Source organism: Sciurus vulgaris (genome assembly GCF_902686455.1).
Source record: "Sciurus vulgaris genome assembly, chromosome: 3".
Taxonomy (NCBI): domain Eukaryota; kingdom Metazoa; phylum Chordata; class Mammalia; order Rodentia; family Sciuridae; genus Sciurus; species Sciurus vulgaris.
The window spans coordinates 127,938,647-127,956,256 of NC_136463.1; the positions used below are offsets into that span (position 1 = coordinate 127,938,647).

General features: G+C 39.6%; 1 pseudogene across 1 annotated transcript; it reads right to left on the bottom strand.

Annotated features, from left to right (window-relative positions):
• Nucleotides 1-557: 557 nt before the first annotated feature.
• LOC306658600 (large ribosomal subunit protein uL1m-like) lies at nt 558-1,496 on the bottom strand (annotated as a pseudogene). Its single transcript has one exon. The product of its transcript is annotated as a large ribosomal subunit protein uL1m-like (transcript).
• Between the last annotated feature and the right edge of the window lie 16,114 nt (nt 1,497-17,610).

The window sequence follows — 17,610 nt, forward strand, 5'->3', positions numbered from 1 at the left end:
TCACTATAGTTTGTTTCTGTGTCCAGAGTTTTCATTATGTAGGCACAATTGATCGATTGATTACCCAAATGGTTCTGAAGGTCACTGACACAATGTGACACAAAGCCCCACCCTAAATCACATATCTTTTGTGTGTCTGTGTGTGTGGGGGGGGGGGGGCATGGCCAGTCTGGACCCTAGGACTCAATGTGTTTATCTCCTGCCCTAAACGAAGATGCTCCTATCTTGAGTAACATGGATTAATTTCAGAAGTTGAGAACAGGGCAGAACACTCTTTGGGCAAGACCAAATTCTCTCTACCTTATGATTAAAACCTGAAATGGCTACGTGATTTTTCTGTGTTCCTTAGTATATGATACACTATCTAAGTTGTGTGTTTTATTTATTTTTATTTTTTTTAGAAATTTTGCAGTTTTATAATTTTCTTTGTTGTTTCTTTCTTTTTTTCTTTCTTTCTTTTTTTTTTTTTTTTTTGTGGTGCTGGGGATTGAACCCAGGGCCTTGTGCTTGCAAGGCAAGCACTCTACCAACTGAGCTATATCTCCAACCCTCTTTGTTGTTTCTTAATCCATTCAAAATAATTTCACAATTCAACACTTTTAGGCAGCTTCTTGGTTACTTTCTTTAGTTTATACTTCTTTGGGCAGCAATGGATCAATCTTTAGTAGCAAACCTTCACTTGCTGCACTACGAAGGAAGGCACGTACTACAAAGGGACACAAATTCAGAGGTCTATGCTTACAGACTTCATTAATAACTGCTTGCAGATTGGTAGCAATTTGGTCACTTGACATATCCAATGTGGCTATTTGGGTACTGAGAAAGTTCTCTCTTTCTTCATCTACACAAATTTCACGTCCAGTTTTAAATAATTCAAGCATTTTGGGGATGTCACGGCCAATGGAATTTCTAGCAAGTCTTGGAAACTTTTTTTTCAGTTTCTTCTTTAATGGATTAAGTTCAGGCATTATTTCTGTAACGACTACATAAAAGTCTACTTGAATTTCATCATCCAGAATCTTCTGAATCAGATTAGTTCCTTCTGCAAATGCAGCTCCATTTTCTTCTGCTATTTTAATCTCTGATGCATTCTTTTTCCCCAGTGCCATATCTAGTGTCAAGTCAAGACAAACCCCTTGCTTTGGATTAGTAAAGTCCAAAATTTGAAATTTCTTAAGTAACTGAACAGCTTTCTCCACCTCATATATCTGCCTTTTGGGTATAGACATTTTAAATAGACATCATCCTCAGGTTCACCTTCCATGTAGGGATATGTCTTTATTTTTTCTATCTCATCCTTTTTTTCATCTGATGCTTTTCCTTTGGTATCTGTTTTTGTTTTCTTTGCAGGCTTTGTAGCAGCAGCAAAATGTCTATTGGACACCTGAATGTTTAAAGAACAAGGATAAAGAGATGTCTGATAAACCATCTTGGAAGGATTATGTCTTTGATGATGGATCAAGACTCTTCCAAGGCATCTTACGGCTGCTGCCTTGTTGGACTTTCCAGATTCCTAAGTTGTGTTTTTATGTAAGAGGATTGGACTGCACTGAGACTTGCTGATCATATGGACTTTGATTCTGTATTTCTCTATTTTGGTATCTGTTATTTACAAGACTGAACTAACAGACAAAATTATTTTTATCTCCCTTGTAATACAGGTTTCATGGGCTGACAAAAATCATATTATTAACCTTCCAACCAGTTATAGGTCCAACTCCCAACTATCTCCTTATCAAACTCTCACACATTAGCCAATATTTCTCCTGATTTAAATCATCCAGGACCAGGTACCAGACAACTAAGGACTATCCCTGTAGTCCAGATCCTGTTGAAATTATTCCAACTAGACAATCTTGGGTTGTTTCCCCAGTCCAGCCCTGTTTTTTCCAGGGGAAACAAGAAAACCTCTGCTCTGACCTTTTCCTCACTCCTTCCTGCCTCCTGACCAAACCTGGTGTTTCCCTATGTGGCCCTGTGTGTGGGGGGTATGTCCTTCTTCTCTTGGGAATCCCTCAGGTAAGATGGAGACAGCTTTGAAACCCCTCCCGATAGGCCTAGGCTTCCAGAAGCAGTCTTCATTGCCTGGTCCAGTTGCTGAATTTAATGAACAAAGTTTTATACTACCAAGTTGTTGCTTGGTATAGGAGATCAATTACTCACCTGACTTGCTGCAATTGGAGCTCTACATGGAATTTGAAAATAAGTGTAGTAAATCACTTACAAAAATACTCATCGGCCCACAAATCTGCACTGGCTGAATTCACTGAAAGAGTCCTAACTTGGTTAGTGTTCTTTTGTCACCTTCTCTTCTTTCTCCCTCACCACATCCTATATCTATTCATTTAATTATGCAAATAAACTCTATCTACTTTTTTTTTTTTTTTTTTTTTTTTTTTTTGCGGTGCTTGGGATCGAACCCAGGGCCTTCAGCTTGCAAGGCAAACACGCTACCAACTGAGCTATATCCCCAGCCCCAGCTCTATCTCTTGACAATAATTAAATCAATTTACCTTGGCCAACTTAAAAACTAAAACCCAGCCGGGCGCAATGGCACACACCTATAATCCCAGGGTCTCAGGAGTCTTAGGCAGGGGGATTTCAAGTTTGAAGCCAGTCTCAGCAACTTAGAATGAAGGAAAAGTTGTGCATAAGCATTTTGGCATGGTTTATTTTATTGTCTGACAAGTACTAGTTTGTGATTATTATTGTTTATTAGAGAATATCAAGGATTTCCAGGGGCCGATTTTAACCTGAACACCTTAATTATACTCTAAAGGAAAGAGCCAAAAACCAGAAAACCTGGTAGATGGAGGATGTACATTTGGTAGTTGATTCCATAATTCTCCAAAATGCTGTCATCTGTAAAACTGATCCACCGACATGGCTCCCTGGGTGCTGAACCATAGAGCCAGCCCGCTAACCCCGCAGGAAAGAAACGTTGGAGCAGTGGGGTTGTGAAGGGGTAGTCCTGGCAGGCGGGAGCGCAGCCTGGAGCACAGGTGGAGCACTGGCTTGCTGGCCCAAGTGGAGGCCTGGCAGGTAGAACCCAGGCAAGCCAGGGCGTGCCACCCCATGGTGCCGACACTCCCAGCAGAAGCCTGCTCCACACAGCAAGGCGGCTCGGAATGCCAAGCATCCACTATTGGAGGACCTCAACCTACTGCTTCCTTTCCAGTGGCAGGAAAGCAGAGTGGGCCACACCTGAAAGGAAGTTCAGACTCTCGGCGCTAACCAATAGCATTAGCACCCTTCCCTGATTCGCGTAGGACTAACAGCTTGACCCAAGTGCTATATAAACCCCTGGACTAGCACACAGGTGGCAACCTCTCTTGCCTTGGGAGAGTTGTTTCTGTTCACACTTGAATACATCCTACTCTTATGGTCATCCTCATCTGTGGATTTCATTCTTTGAACTGAGAGACAAGAATCCAGAAAGAAGAAATTGGCAGTGAGGTTTTGGGGTCTGCGGCAACACTGGAAGGCATAGCCTACTATTGAGAGTGGCAACGATTTCTCAGTTGCAGAAGCCTACAGCTTACACAGACCTCATCTGCCAGCAAAAGTGGAGAAAGTCAGTTTCAACAGCAGTTCCCAAAATGAAGTTTGGCCATATTCCTGTATTGTTAGGGACATAAGGTCGAAAGATATGAATGGGTGGGAAAGGAGAAAACTGGGATTAAAAAAAAAAAAATTAAATATAGCACAAATTCAAGCCAAGTGATAAAAGTGGGGAAAGTTTACTGAAGTTGTGGACAAGTAAGGTTAACAAATGCCACGCCATAAAAAAATGAGGAATAATGTGGGTTTTAATAATGCAGGTGAGCTTTTACAGCAATTAGAAAAAAAAAAAAAAAAGACTGCCTCAGGCAAAAGTAGAGGCTGTTAGTGGTGGGTTTCCAATAATCCCTAAAAGCGGACCCAATTAAGAATTCAAATCTTGAGCCAGAAAGTTTAAAAAACACTTTAAAGAAGGAATCTTTAAAATGACTATTTAGGAATATGGACATTCTCTTTTCTACAGAGACGTTATTGAAAAATCATTTTATGTATAATATTCCACCAGCCAAAGTACACAAGAAAACCAGAGGAATTGAAACACTTTGCTTTTATAATACTCTTGGATATTTAACAGTATTTAACAAGCTCTTAAGGAGCCATGGCCTAACAGCAAGTGGCAGATGGGGAATTGGTTTTGCTGAGCTAGGATGAAGAGTGTTAGCTAGCTATAAACGCTCCTGAGCATAGCAAGCTCTATGAAGTCAGGTGTATCCAGAGACTTTTAGTAGCAAGTGAAACTTAGTGAGACCCTGTCTCAAAATGAATTAAAAAAAAAAAAAAGGCTGGGGATGTAACTCGGTGATAGAGTGCTTACCTAGCATGTTAGAGGCACTAAGTGCAATGCCCAGTACTGCAAAAGAAGGAGGAGGAGAAAAAGGGAGAAAGTCTGGTGGGAGGTAGTGCCAGATTGGCTTCCAGATATTCTAGGGGCTGCTTCTCCACCCATCTCTTGGCTTCCCCTTTAATAACTCCAAATACAGTTCTTCATTAACTCTATTTTCAAAAAAAAAAAAAAAAAGAAAAAGAAAAAAAGAAATGATGTCCAGAGGGCCCTGGAATTCACCCCAAGTCCTCACGGTAGAAGGAGAAGAAAGTGGGAATCTCTTCTTGGTCTCCCTCTTTGTATTAGGGATGGAAAAATTTAACCCCAATTCTGCCAAATCTCCCCAGACTTCCTCATATTTCCTAGTCCTGGCAAAGGAGAAGAGGGATATCATGATGAATTTAGACCAAAAATGATTTGTTTCCTGGAGCTGGACCACACTTTCTCTCTTGTCAAACTAAGATTTTGTTAGCAAAGAAAAGGTGTGTGTGTGTGTGGAATGGTTATGTGTAAACAATCAGCAGTATTTGTGATACTTGGAGGCATAAGCAGGTGAAGGGTAGACCTTTGGTCTCAATGCCTTGGTTGTTTATTACTATTCAAAGGATGCATTGGAGGACATTCATCTTTCATTCGTTAAGTTATTTAAAGCCGATATCGTATGTGACTTTGGAGGAGTTAAGACACAGGATAGGCTCTTTCCTCGGAAATAAAACTTGGTCGAGTCTATTTCTTAGAATTGTAGTTCTTCATTAAATTTATTTTCAAATAAAAAAGGAATGATGCTCTGAAGTCTCTGGAACTAACCCCAAAATGGTACACCTCTCTCTCTCTCTCTCTCTCTCTCCTCTGTCTCTCTCTCTCACACGCACATTATTCATAGCACTGATGTCTGCAGCCGACACTGCTGTGTTCTATGGAGAGACTGGAACTTTTCTGAAGAAGGGTAGTGGTCCTAAACAGAAACTTCTCAGATTTCGCTGTCCTCTTGAGGACAGGAACTGGGGGATTTTATCATCAAATAGAAAGATAAAAGGCAGAGCCAAATGAGAGTCACTTTAGCCTGGAGGACAAGGTGAAGCAGAAGGCCGAGTCCTCGTTCTCCAGGGCCCACCCTCACCTGGTCAGCCAGGCCCCGTCCAGATGGATGAAATGTTGTCATCCTTCTGAAGTAATTGACGTGGCTGACTCAAACTCCAGGTGTTCCCGCAGCTCCCGGGATCCAATAACTAAAGGGTTAATGAGTGGGTGCCTCTGGGATTCTGTGCCAGTTCTTGGAACCTAGATAAAACACACAACCACCCAACAAGGTCCACTTGAAGAGGACTGTGAAACACTTCTGCTTCCCCTCGAATCTGCTCTTCCCACAGCCCATTTGCTAAGGGCTTAACTCCAACCTCACTGAGAAAACAGAAGCTGGACATCTACCCATGCCTTCCCTGGCGCAGAGGAAGCACCGAGCCAAGGCCAGTCCCTGCAGCTCTCAAGGACCGTGCTGCAGCTCTCACCCCTCCTCTCTTGCCTCATCAGCCTCAGACTCTCGGGAGCACGCCTGTCAACCTCCAAACACGTGCCAGCACCTCCCATCGCCAAAAACATCAGAATTAACCCTCCAACCAGACCATCACCCAAAACTCCTCTGCCTGCACATCTCCCTCCAGACTCTTCCCCATTTCTCTTGCCCCCTTTATAGCAAAACTTGTCAAAAAAGTAATCCAAACCTGCTCGAGCTTGCACATCCCCATCTTCATTTCTTTTAACTGCTCATTAGCATCTGCCTCCTGCTGGAATTGGCCACCTCCAGGCTGCTCCAGTGCCCAGTGCCATCCTCCTGCAATGTGTCCCTGCTCGCTGGCTGCCCCTTTCAGTGCCTTCTGCCAGGTCCTACTTCTTCCCCAGACTTCTGCACCAGGCTCCTTCCGGGGTCCACTCCTTCTCTCTTTCTAGATCCTCTGTCTTATCTAGGCAACCTAATCTGGTCCCCAAGTTTTATTTTTATTTTAAAAATTTATTATTATTATTATTATTATTTTGGAAACAAGGGCAATCTATCACTGAGCTATATCCCCAGTCCTTTTTTGCATTTTATTTAGAGACAGGGTCTCACTGAGTTGCTTAGGGACTTATTAAGTTACTGAGACTGGCTTTGAACTTGCAATCCTTCTGCCTCAGTCTCTGGAACTGCAAGGATTACAGGCATGCTCTACCATGCCTGGCTCTCAGGTTTTAAATATTAGTCATACCATAATAATCCTAATATACCCTAAAAGTTCCTCTGAGCTTCTGACATATCTACCTGTCGAGTTGATATTCACCTCCGGGTACAGTGGTACATGCCTATAATCCAGTGACTCTGGAGGCTGAGGCAGGAGGATACTAAGTTCAAAGGCAGCCTCAGCAATTTAATGAGCCCTAAGCAATTTAGTGAGAACCTGTCTCAAAATAAAACATAAAAGAGGATTGGGGATGTAGTTCAGTGGTAAAATGCCCCTGAGTTCTGTCCCCAGTACAGGAAAGAAAAAGATATCCACCCAAGGGTGTTTAGGGGTCAACTTAAACCTATATTCAAAATATTTTCCAGTTGGGATGTTCGGCTTTCTTATAGTTGAGTTTTAAGAGTTCTTTGAATATTTTGCATAACAATTAAGTGAATACAGTGGCACACATCTATAATTCCAGTTACTGAGGAAGCTGAGGTCAGAGGATTACAAGTTCAAAGTCAGCCTGGGCAACATAGTGAGACTCTAGGTCAGTGGTAGAGAGCTCAGTGGGGTGAGGATCATAGATCTAAAGGTAAAATTCAAAACTCCTTGCAGATAATATAGGAGAAAGTCTAGATGATCTCGTGTTTGGTGACAACTTTTTAAATAAAACATCAAGGCATGATCCTTGAAAGAAAGAATTGATAAGCTGGAGTACACAAAAATTAAAACTTCTTTGTGAAATACACAATTTGGAGAATAAGAAGACAAACTGCAGACTGGGAGAAAAGATTTGCAAAGAACATATTTTATAAAGAACATATTTTATACCATATGTCTCGATTACTGTAGCTTTATAGTTAGTCTCAAACTCAGGTTGTGCCAACTACGTTCAGAAAAGATTCTTGATTCCCACCTCCACAGCATTCCACACCTACTTCACCCCCATCTTTTTCCTGTTGGTAAATGCTATCATCATGCATCCAGTTGCTCAGGTGAAAAACCTGGAAGTCAATTCTTGATTCTTTCCCTCCCAACCTGCATCTAATCTATCAGTATGTCTTGTCAGTTCTTCCTCCAGCAAGTAGAGCAAATCGGGCTGCATCTTTCTATGTCTGCATATTTCATGTCAAGAGCCAATCCCATTTGTGCTACTATGACTGGTCTTTCTCTTGCCCTCCTCTCCGGAATGAGACCCTCCACTCCTTTTTTTTCTTAAAAAATAAAAGCAAAAATGAAGATTGATCACACTTTTTACACTCAGTCTTAAATGGAAATACAAGCAGTCTGAGCAAAAGAAGTTTTATAATAAGGTGTTAAAATCAAATGGCAAAAAGAGTTGAGGTAAATCCTAGGGAGGAAAGGTAAAGCCCTGGCAGGCCTCCTAGCCATAAGCCACATGGGGTTATTGCACACTGGAAACAGGGCTGACTTGAAGTGAGATGTGCAATTGAAACCGGAGTTTTGAGAAAAAACTTGACTCTCTGCTATCACTAGAGGGTGACTGAAGTTTCTCTGCTTCTGCTGGCAGGTGGGGTCTGTACAAGCTGCAGGCCTCTGCAGCTGAGAAGTGTCGCAGCTCCTAATGGTGGGCCATGATCTCCACTGTGACCCCAGCAGCTCGCCATCAACTTCTTTCTGAGTTCTTATTTCTTCTGAATTTGAAGAATGAAATCCACAGACTAGGATGAGTGAGCATAAAAGTAGGATTTATTAAAGAATAGAACAGGAACACAGCTCTTACCACACGGGAGAAGATCCCATAGAGTTTTCTCCCCCAGAGTGTTCTGGACTAGGGATTTATATAGTGCTTGGGTCCAAATATATGCTAATTAGGGTTTCTATAGCTTGGTCCAAATTTATGCTAAATAGGGTTTGGAAATGTACTCATGCTATTAGTAACTCTCAAGTCCTACCATTCAAGTCAGCCCCACTCATTCTCTCACCACAGGTCTGGAAGCCCGAGGTTGAAGTTGAGGTCTGATGGTCTATGCTTGCAGGTTCTGGGCTGCAGCACGGTCTCAAAATGGCTTCTGCAGCAGGTGTCCACACCATGCCCAGGCCTGGCCATGGAAGGATGATCCGTCTGCGTGCCTTGACTCTCCTCTGTGTTGGTTCACTGTGCCTTGGGTCCCCCACGCCTGTAGGGCCTGCTCCACGCTACCATGGGTGGTGCTTGCAGCCTGTGCTCCAACCCACCTGGGATGTCACTCCGCTGCTCCACTGCTCCCCTGAAACGTCTTGGCAGGGACCAGGAGACTGGCTGCACTGTGGGAAGCCATGTCGCTATGAATATAAAATAACTCCAGGTTTCAAGAACTTAGTGCAGGTTCAGTATTCCTTATTTGAAATGCCTGGGACCAGAAGTGTTTCAGATTATGGAGTTTTTCAGATTTAGGAATATTTATATAGACTTCACTGGTTTAGCATCCCTAATCCCAAAATCTGAAATCCAAAATGTTTTAAAATCCAAATGACTTTCATATTGGTGCTCAAAAAGCTTCGGGTTTCAGAGCATCTCAGATTTCTGGCTTTTGGATTAGGGTGCTCAATTTGTATGAAAGAAAAAAATCTAAAACATGAATTATTTTCAGGTTCATCACACATTAAAATGGTAAAATTTGGGGTATGTTGGGTTAAATAAAATATATTATTAAGAGGAATTTTCTTTCTTTTTAAAAGTGTGACTTCTAGAAACATTTAAACTGAACGCCTGGCCCTATTGTATTTGCTAGGCAGTGCTGTGCTGTACAGTGCTGCATTTCTATAGTGCCTCTGGCACCCAGTTCCTGCTCCTGGGGCCCCTCCACCTCTCCTCTGCTCTCCATTCTTCTCACAGGTGGCTCTCATGACTAGGAAGACTGGGCAAGAGAAGAGATGGGTCAGGAGATCAGGTGACCTTTCAAAATTGACATGGGAATGTATGACTCTGGTTTAAAACCTTTTAATGGCTACCCACGGAAGTAGAATAAAATCTACAGCTTCTCATAACCTAGCACCAACCACCTTTGCTCCTTATGCTTCAGCCACTTGGCTTCCTGTCTATTCCTCCAAAACCTGCCTCTCCCTTGCCTCCAGCCTCTCCACTTGTGTCACTGTGCTTGGCTGCTCCACACATACTTGCCGTGGTGGCTGCATTCTCCCACTCCTCCTGTCTTGGCTTACATTAATAAAGGTGAGTTTTCAGGCATAATGTAATTCTAGGTGGTTTTACAAATCTTTAATTCAGTACTTTAAGTGAAACAGTTACAAAACAACATATAGGATGATCTCATTTTTGCAAAAAGTACATAGGTATATACATATGTGTAAACACTTAGATAACTATTCAGAAGGAAGAACTATTCAGTTAACCATGGTCACCTCTGGGGTTATACTCTACATATTGTTTCCCAACTTCCTTTTTCACAAAGCAATATGAATAAGAAATCTTTCTGTGCCAGCTCATATAGATGTACTTTATTCTTTTTAATGGTTGATAGTATTCTTTTGTATGGGATGCATTATAACTCATTTCACCATTTTCCTATATTGATGGTTATTTAAATTGTTTCCAATTGTTTTTGCTATTACAATTGAATCTTATTATCGCTGATATGGATTTCAATTCTTTGGATCATAGAAAATTACCTTTTCATCTATGGGAACCAGTCTTTTCTCATAGTTTTTGCAGTAATATATCCTGTTCAATTGTGAAATGTGGCCATCCTAAGCATTAACAAATTTTTATATGCAGTTTATATATTGATATAATCTCCAGCTTAACAAACATCTTTAAAATTTTAATGTATGTAAGCACTATAGGAAGACTCAATGTTTAAGTGATGTGTGGATAGGGGCTCTACTGACCAACCATTTAACATACGGTTGCATTTTTCCCCTTTCTTTTTAAAATTGGGGTATCATTTATACAAAGTACATAAATCTTGATTGTACAGTTTGATGAAATGTTTATATGTGTATACATCTGAATTACTGCTCTCTAGATAAAAATAGTTAACATTTACTATAACTTAGCAAGGCCGAGGAATAGCACTTTCTTTTTTTCTTTTTGAGGCTGTGTCTTGCTTTGTTGCCCAGGCGGGCCTAGAATTCCTGGACTCAGGTATTCTCCTACTTCAGCCTCCTGAGTAGCTGGGACTCCTGGCTACCGACAGCATATTTCAAGTAGGATGCTTTACAAGTTTTTTTTTTTTTCCTATAAATTTCCACAATTCTTATTTCTTTGGGATGAATACCTCTTTATGATTCTTATGGTACCAACAGTTTGAAAAAGTGTATCAGGAAGAAACAATCTCAAGCGTTTGTTTAGATATTTTCTCGTTTTTACTTGTTTTTTTTTTTTTTTTTTTTTTTTTTTTTTTTTTTTTTAAGAACTGTTCATGGGTAAATCAGGTTAGATTTAATGGGAAAATAATGATTGTTGAAAACTTTCAAGTTTCTTTGATCAAAGCTGATGGGATTTTTGGTTTATTCTCCTAAGTTTGTTTACATTCGCGAAGGCCAATATGGGTCATTCAATGCAAATGCTATTCTGTACCGGTTTTTAAATTATAGACATTTATTTTTTTGACAGAAAATAATGAGCTGTGCAATTTTGGTTAAGGAATTTAATTTCTATGTCTACACAAGACAAGGAATAATAGGAGAGAGAACTGGAGAAGTAGGCTGTGGCCAGGCCACAGATGGCCTCAATTGTCAAGCTGAGAAGGGGGGACCTCAAGCCCCTTTTTTTGAGATACCAGGGATCAAACCCAGGAGTCTTCTACCACTGAACTATATCCCCAACCCCTTCTTATTTTTTAAGACTGGGTTTTGCTAAATTGCTGAGGCCGGCCTTGAGCTTATGATCCTCCTGCCTCCTGAAGCACTGGGGTTACAGGTGAGCACCACCATGTCTGACCGGAGCCTTTATTGTTTCTTTTCTAGGCTGTCCAAGAGCACCTATAGTACTACATTAAATTATGTTGAATAATAATACTTTGAAAATGTAATCACAGTTTTCTGTGAGAAAATTCCAACTTTCAAATAACTTAAACATTTTGAAACGGTTTATTTCATAACTTGTCATTCTGTTAGTGTTGCTTAATCTAGCTGTGTGATCTCAGGGAAACCACCTAATCTTCCTGTTACTCAGTCACTTATTTCTATTTTTAAAATTTTTTCACCACTTGCAGTCCATTTTTTAAAAATACATTTTCTAGTTGTAGATGGACACATTTATTTTTATGTGGTGCTGAGTATTGAACCCAGTACCTCACATGTGCTAGACAAGAGCTCTACTGCTGAGTCACAACCCCAGTTCACTCAGTCATTTCTGATTCACAGAAATAAGTGAGTTAAGCAAGATACACTCAAATGATACTTTTAGTCTGGAAATTCAGTTATTTACAAGAAGTCCTGGCATGTTATTAGCAAAATGCCAACACTCAATCTAAAAATCTTTCAGAATATTCTTCAGCAACATTAAAACATTGACAATGCTTCCGCAGGACAGAAATTTAAATAATCACAAAGACTATGCCCCATAATTTCCTTATGTATAGTACTTAAGGATTGAGCCTCTTAATGGTGTTTACTTTTAGTATGTTTACTTTTAATGATGTTAAAGGAATTGACATTTTTGAGTGGCTGTCATATTTCTGGAACTCTCCTCAGTCCTTTCATAGGACTTTTTTTTTGGTACTCCCCCAGTAAAGCTCCCCAGGGGCACTTTACTGCTAAACTACATCCCCAGTCCTTTTTATTTTCTTATGTTGAGACAGGTTCTCACCAAGTTGCTAAGGTTGGCCTTGAAATTGAGAGCCTCCTGCCTTGGTCTCCTAAATAACAGGGTTTACAGGTGGGTACACTGTGCCTGGCTTCTACAAGGTCATTTAATCTACATATGAATACATTAGCATTATCTTCATTGTTCATACAGAGACTCTAAGCCCAGAAGGGTATCTTGTACGAGGTGACATTTAAGTGGAATCCAGATGTAATAAAAAAACTGTTTTTTTTTTTTGTGGTGCTGGGGATTGAACCCAGGGCCTTGTGCTTGCAAGGCAAGTACTCTACCAACTGAGCTATCTCCCCAGCCCCTATCAAAAAACTCTTCACTCCATATAACTATGTTTGCAACACAGAACAGGAGCTATAAACTCCAAGCAAGGTATAATGGAAACAAGTATAGAAAATGTCTATTTGTTAGTGTAAAAGCTACGTTGTTAAAATAGAGTGTAGTAGTTCAGTAGTTCAGAACACTCGAGCTTCTTTTTTTTTAATGTTAATAGAACTTTATTTTATCCATTTATTTTTATGTGTTGCTGAGAATCAAACCCAGTGCCTCACATATGCTAGGTAAGTGCTCCACCGAGCCACAACCCCAGCCCACACTCAAGTTTCTTTTTCCTTCGTGTACCCATCCTAAGGAGAGCAGGTAAATGGATATCTGTGCTCCCCAGAGTTGCAGGTTCTTGCCATACTGTTGCTCCACTGTCCCCTAGGGTGTTGTCTTTGTATGAATTATTAATGGTGAGTTCTCTGAAAGGAACAGCATATAAGGGGAGCACACATCTAAGTTACCTAAATTACCTCCTTCAAACACGAGTTTATAGCTATGATCCTGAGAGTAGTGCTTTTATAAAACCTTATCAAGGAAAACATTTGGCCTTTGGTTTTTTTGAATTGGCTTATTTCACTTAGCATGTTTTTCCTGATAAGTGGATGATGATATATAATGGGGGTGGGGGAATGGGGCTGAGAGAAGAATGGAGGAACTTTAGATTACATAGAGGGAAATGAGAGGAAGGGGGATATGAAAGATGGTGCAATGAGACAGACATCATTACACTATGTACATGTATGATTACATGAATAGTATGAATCTACATCATGTACAACCATAAAAACGAAATGATGTACTGCATTTGTGTACAATGAATCAAAATGCAGTCTGTAAAAATAATTTTAAAAAAAGAAAATGCCAAAGATAATAAAATAAACTCCTATGAACCTAAAAAAACAAAAAAGAAATCATGAGGAATAGGAAAGTATGAATGTAAAGTAATTAAATGAAGATGCAATCTATTCCTGGTATTCTAAGGCAACTAAAATGGGATTGTCCCCCAGAAAAGGACAGTTTACATGAGCACCAGAAGAGTCAAAAAGTTAAAGAATAGGATGTCACTATTTATCCATCTTTCTCACAGAATGCACTGACTTTCCTGAATAGAATTGTGGGCCTTCAAATACAGGCCACATACACAAACACTTTCTGAGGGCTTCCCCCTCCTGAGTTAGTTGTTAAAGTGAGAGTTACTCTGTCATCCACAACATGAAAACATACACAGAAATTCTCTAGAGACATGAAATGAAAACAAGCTATTCTCTGGTTTGGAAAGCATAAACTCTGAAAGAAAAGGCTGGATCAGAGAACCTTGACTTACTTGACCGAATTCCTTTCATTTTTCATTAACAAATCTGTAGCTCACCCTAGAGCTGGAAGTCTGTGATGCTGATAAGGTGAAGAATTATGTCCATTCTTATAAGAAACACCTGAGTTGAATGTGGCAGCACATGCCTGTAATCCCAACAACGCAGGAGGCTGAGGCAGGAGGATCCATAGTTCTGGCGCCAGCCTCAGAAATTTAGCAAAACCCTGTTTCAAAATTAAAAAATAAAAGGGCTGGGGATGTAGCTTAGTGGTAAAGCACCCCTGGGTTCAATCCCCAGTTCAAACAAAACAAAAACACCCCAAACTTCCCCCCTAAGAAACCACAACAAATCTCATTTCTGCTCATCTTTCACTGTGACCTTATAGAGGTAAGACTAATAAATTGATATACTGATCTAGTTGGCAGAAGTATCCTAGTTGGAGATATCCATTTACATTTCTAATTTTACACTTACCAAGCAATTTTTTATTCATAATTTTCTCTCGAGTAGGTAGACACCAGAAGAAAGTTAAAATTGCTGATATTTACTAAGTACTTACTAGGTGCTAAGCAATTTTAGCATTTTAATATGTAAACTTAATCCTCACAAAAACCCCATTAAGGAAAAAGGTCCCACACAGACTCAGAGTGATCAAATCACTTGCATAACCAAGATCACACAAAATCAGTCAGGTTTCAAACCTGGCTTCCTGACTCTTGTGTGGATGGGCCTTATCTGCTAAATGATGTAGCATTCTAGTTCATAAATTACTTTGAGAAGTTTGTGATTTGTTTTACACACCACATTGCAGGGCTGAGAAAATCAGTCCCTAGACCTACAAAGTCAATAATTATATCAGATATGTGTATGTGTGCTTTGTGGTGCTGGGAATTGAACTCAGGACCTCACATACTTTAGGAAAGTACTCTACCAGAGTTACATTCTCAACCTTTAAAAAACTTTTAAGACAGGGTCTTGCTAAGTTGCCCAGGCTGGCCTTGAACTTGCCATTCTCTTCTTACCTCAGCTTCCTGGGTACTTGGGATTATTGGTGTGAGCCAACCTGCCTTGATGTGTGGTATGAAAAATCTGCAGTGTTGCCCAGGTGGTCAAGTGGGTTACTTATTTTTTTTTTAAATATTTCCTAATTAAAACATGGAACTTTTTGCTAATTTATAGGTGCCTGAGGATATTCAGACCATAAAGTTTTATTTAAGAACTGTCAATTTTTATATGAGGCCCCAAAGCAATAAGGAGACAAAAAAGTCACTCAATAGTCAAACCTCTTTTATTCTATCATCATACTGTATTTCTATACACTTAAATGCATTGCAATCAATTTTTTTCCAATTTAAAGAAAAAGTCCAACTTTTTTTGTGGTATTGGGGACTAAGCATAGGAGTGCTCTCCATTCCCAGTCCCACCCCTCCTTTTGAGACCATCTCACTGAGTTGCCTAGGATGGCTGCAAACTTGTGATCCTCTTGCCTCAGCCTCCAGTAACTGGAATTACAGACTTACTCTCAAACCTGACTGTGGCTTCTTTTTTTGCAGTACTGGGGATTGAATCCAAGGGGGTGCACCTACCACTGAGCTATTCCCTCACTCCGGCCCTTTTAATTTTTTTATTTTGAAACAGTGTAAGTTTCCAAGTGACTTGCCAAGGCTGTCCTCAAAGTCAAGATTCTCCGGACTCAGGCTCCCAAATAGCTGAGATTAAAGGTGTGTGCCATGGTGCCTAGCAAAAACCAACTTTTCTGAAGTCTGGCAAAATGAAGAGTGTGTTTAGTGAATTTAAGTAGTCAGAAAATATGAGAGGCTGGAAAAGAGGAGATTTTTCTCTGTCTCTGACTTTGAATGAGAAGAGGCAGAGTTGTGACCAAGTAGCTTTGGAAATACCAGAGACAATCAGGTATCAGAGTAGAATTCTAATATAGCAAGTTGATTAATTGTGGGTAAAAAGACTAAGCTACCATGGCACTGGTGAATAAGGGAACAGAAGCTTCACTCCGAACTAAGTTAGTGATGTAAAGTATTTGTGCTTCTTCAGGAGTCCTCGTTCTGATCTCAGTCATGCCCAAAATGCAAATTATGAAGGTAATGTGAGAACACTGAACTTAATGGGATCACAAACTTTTTTCAAGCTTTGTACACAAATCAAATGTCTTTTAACTACAAATATGATTAAGATGGAGCTACTTATGTGCAAAAATATTTATTTATAATTCTAAAAATATATGGACTATCCACCAGTCTTAAAGGAGACAGATTATATATGGGAAACAGTTCTTGGACTGTTAATTCTGAGCTTTTGTAGAAAATGCAATTTTGTACACATATATATAGAATGTTGCAGAAACTTTTTTTTTTTTTTTTTTTTTTTCGGTGCTGGAGATTGAACCCAGGGCCTTATGCTTGCAAGGCAAGCACTCTACCCACTGAGCTATATCCCCAGCCCTGCAGAAACGTTTTTAGTATTTGATTTCGGTCCCTAATGAATGCAGTTGCCTCAAAACTAACTCTTTTATCTTATTAATGATTTTGTTCTACAGTGTGCAATTACCATATCAGAAATTAGAGAAATTAAAATTACACAATCTTAAAGACTTTTTAGTAATGTTTCAACTTCTTTAAAAAGTCTATGCAGTTTACTTTGGAGAAGACTAGAAAGTAAGGTATTTGATTTCTTACACTGCTGAAATACCTAATAATCCACTAATCTACATATTACTCCAATACAGAAATATAATAAGAATATTCCACAAAGCTATACCTATAACTTGGTCTCATTAATGTTTTAGTTTTTTTTTTTAATCCTTCACTTAGTTTTATTCTTATTTCTCTGCTGCAGTTTATTCATTTTTATGTTAGCAAAAGGTGATCACTATTTGATACTCAAAAAAAGAACCTTCTTTAAAATATCCTTTCTTAGGCATAGCCAGCTTTTCCTGAGAATCCACCTTTCTTCTTGCCTGTTGTGCAACATACACTTCTGTATCTTACTATGAAAAGTAATACAGTGACGCAAAGGCTGGCCTGGGGATGAATCTGTATTCCATGGAAATGGCCCTAATATTAGAGGAGCACAAAAAGGTGGTGCATGGAGATAAGGAGGTCTCACAAGAGTGTTAACATGGGAGAAAAAAGGAGAGCTCAGGGATGAGAGAATTCTAAGACTTTCATTGTGATCACAGAGAAGAAGGCTGAGAGGCAAACAGTCTCCAAATAACTAATTTGTCATTATTCTTTCCAAAAAAATGCTTAATTTAGACACACTAAAATTTCAACTGGCCCCAAGTATTTTAATAGCATGTATGGCATTTTAAAATGATAAGTCTAATCTTTTAGTAGTTTTACAACAAGCATATGGACTTTTGTATGCATTGCTATACTGAAACAAAAGTCTAACCCACCAGAATTGAATAGGTCAGTTTTCACAATTTAATAATTTCATATAAAAGGTTAAAAACAAAGACATCCTTTAATATAGTCAGAACAACAATAACAGAATTCCTTAATTTTTGAAACAGAATTTCTTTCCTTCTGGTCAGAGTCAACTATGTTATAGACTTTATAATAATAGTCCTATCATTTTTCAATAATGTCC